The sequence below is a fragment of the Silene latifolia genome, chromosome 1 (assembly GCF_048544455.1).
Source record: "Silene latifolia isolate original U9 population chromosome 1, ASM4854445v1, whole genome shotgun sequence".
Classification (NCBI taxonomy): domain Eukaryota; kingdom Viridiplantae; phylum Streptophyta; class Magnoliopsida; order Caryophyllales; family Caryophyllaceae; genus Silene; species Silene latifolia.
The window spans coordinates 103802247-103805495 of record NC_133526.1 but is presented as its reverse complement, the minus strand read 5'-3'; the positions used below and the strand labels follow the sequence as shown (position 1 = coordinate 103805495).

Here is a 3249-nt window from a genome sequence, read left to right as displayed (position 1 = left end):
CTTTAAATTGTTTTTAGTTGTGTCTTTCTTTACCTTGAGGAAGTTAAACTCCTCAAGGTTTGTTCTAATTGTTTTCGAGTGTTTGATATTTTGCATGTCTAGGATATCACAAGGTCACTTGTTACCCATTGATCTTGAAATTGAAAGAACTTTGACCAACAATAGAAGACTTGCTAGAAATACTTTGAGAGGTATTGGCGAGATTGTGGACATTCAACCAAATAACATTGAGTTTATCAACCCTTTTGCAAGAGAAGGAGAGGATAACCCAATATAAAACCCACCACAAAATCAACCCACAATGCCTAAATTTTCATCACTTTCCGTACCAACCGAGGAGAACCTACCAAATGGTACTCCTACACCACAACATTTAACCGGTAACTTCATTGCCAAATCCGCATTTATACAATTGGTTGAGAGAAGTCAATTTGGAGGGATGCCTAGTGAAGACCCTCATTCTCATATGGAGACTTTTTGTGACTATTGTGAAGCGATTTCTCAAACCGGAGTTACTCAAGACCAAATTCGATGGGTCTTATTTCCTTTTTCTTTGATTGGTACCGCAAAACAATGGTTGAAGAGCCTAGATACGGCTACTCCTGGTATTGATTCTTGGAAGAAATTGGCACTTTCTTTCTACAAGAAATTTTATCCTCCGAAGAAGACTAACATGTTGAGAGCCCAAATCACCGGGTTCAAACAAAGGGATGAGGAATCTTTGTATGAAGCATGGGAGAGATTCAAGGACACTTGTCAATCTTGTCCACACCATGGACTTAGCGAGTGGTTCCTTGTATAACAATTTTGAAATGGTCTGTATGAAGACTCCCGAAACATTCTCAATATGGGATCAAATGGTATGTTTACCGAAGTTGATGACAATCAAACATGGAACAAGATTGAAGAAATGGCTGTCCATAACTCACAATATAGTAGACCTCGGAACGCTACTAGAGGAGGAAAGTATGAAGTGGACTCCATTACTCAATTGGGTGCTCAACTTAGTGCTCATATTGACTCCATTAATTTAAAGTTTGAGAAGGCCATGTCTAAAATTGAAGAGGCCTTCAAATCACTCAAGCAACATGTTAATGCTATGGTAGCATCATCATCAATTCCAAGTGGAGTATGTGAGAGTTATGGAACTTTGGGACATGACCAAAGTGAATGTAGGGGAACAAGTGAACAAGTGAATGCTTTCCAAGCAAACAAAAGTGGAACCCCTTATTCCAACTATTACAATGAAAACATCAAATTCCACCCCAATCTTTCATACAAAAGTCAAAATGTTCAAAACCCTCAAACATACACCCCACCTCCAATGATAAACCAAGCTTCAAGACCCTTTTACAATCAAAACCAAAGTTATCAAAACCAACCTTCATACAATCAAACAAATGACCAAGGTTTTGATGTTCAAAAAGCGGTCCTCCAAATGCAAAAGAACCAACAAGAATTTTTCACTCAAATGCAAAAGGATAGTCAAGCAAAAGACATCACCATCAACAACATACTAGCTCACACGAAGATGTTGGAAACCCAAATGTCTCAATTAGCATCTTCTAGTTCACAAAGACAAAAGGGGCAATTGCCACCTCAAGGTAATCCCCCAAGACATGAGTCGGTGAGTGCCAGCCATTTGAGGAGTAGTACAAAGTATGAAGGGCCGAAGAGGCCCGTTGATGAAGATGTTGTGAATGCTAGTGACAAGGAAAGAGTTGTGGAAAACTCTAGGGAAGAAGAACCCACCATTCAAGAAGATTCAAAGAAGAATGAAGATAAGGCTAAGGAGAAAGAGCCTATTGTGATTCGACTTCTATTTCCAAGTCGTCAAGCTAAGCCTAAGTTTGATGAGCAACTTGGGAAGTTTATGGAGATTGTGAAGAACTTGGAAGTCTCAATTCCATTTACGGAATTAATCAATCACGTTTCGGCCTATGCGAAATACATGAAAGATATTCATACAAAGAAGAGATCCATCCGGAAGCTTGAAACTATTGCTTTCACTAAGGTGAGTAGTGCCATCCTACAAGGAAGTTCACCTCCAAAACTAAAGGATCCGGGAAGTTTCTCTATTCTATGCACCATTGGCGACACCACAATCAACAAAGCTTTATGTGACCCTGGTGCTAGTGTGAGTGTCCTGCCACACTCGGTGTGCAAGAGGCTAGGAATGGGCGAGCTCCACTGCACTAATATCACACTTCAAATGGCGGATCAATCAACGAAGACACCTTCAGGGGTATGGGAGGATGTGCCGGTAAGAATTGGCAAGTTCTTCATCCCGGTGGACTTTGTTATTGTTGACATGAAGGAAGACTCCAACATTCCTATCATTTTAAGGAGACCTTTCTTATACACCGCGGGAGCGGTGATTGACGTGAAACATGGAGAGCTCACACTTAAAGTGGGAGATGAAACAATCACTTTTAATCTTGACAAGACAATGAGAGCTCCCCGCTTACATGAGCCATGTTTCATGGTTGATCATTATAGCCGAGAAAGTGATAGGAAGAAGTTGGCATCTCAATGCAGAGAACAAACTATGGGTAAAGAATCACCACCCATATAGGAGAAGAAAGTGGATAATCTCCAAGATGCTCCATCCAAAGAGCAAGAATGTTTTAACAAGAATGAGAGCTTGAATATCTCACCACCACTCATGACAAGAGAAGAAGAAGGCCTCATTGGCCATAATGACAAGAAGGAAGAGGAGTTTTTTTCATGAACTCATGATACTATCGGGGAACAAGCTAATGAAGTATGCGGTTTATGGGATGATGAGTTTGAAGGGTTAATCAACCCTTATATTGTTAATTCTATGACCCAAGACCAAGGCTTTGGTGACCATTTCCACACAAGTCACCACAATGAAGAACACAATGTGCAAAGGTCTATTGAAGATTTTTATAATGACAATGAACAAGCCTTCGATTACTTCTTCAAGGTGTTGAGCAACATCAACAACACCTTGGCTATGCCCCCTTGACATCTCATACATGAATGAGAGTTTGGTGGAGTCCTCCCTAAACACCATTTGTAAATATTCTAACCCCTTAACTTGCATTTTACTTATTGTATTACATTTTTGTCAATTTTGGATTTATATTTTTATGCTTTGATCAAGATTATCATTTTGAGAGAAAGTGAGGGAGGGACTTATATGTTTATTGATGTGTAGTGTTTTAACATAGTATGGGGATAGCAATTGCTTAGGCTATCCAAGCCTTCGTAGTGCCCCCGCAA

The 3249-nt window shown here is 39.9% G+C and overlaps 1 non-coding gene across 1 annotated transcript; it reads right to left on the bottom strand.

The window, feature by feature from the left end:
* Positions 1–673: 673 nt before the first annotated feature.
* On the bottom strand, positions 674–780 carry LOC141619871 (small nucleolar RNA R71). Its single transcript, XR_012531828.1, has one exon. It is a non-coding gene; the product is annotated as a small nucleolar RNA R71 (small nucleolar RNA).
* Between the last annotated feature and the right edge of the window lie 2469 nt (positions 781–3249).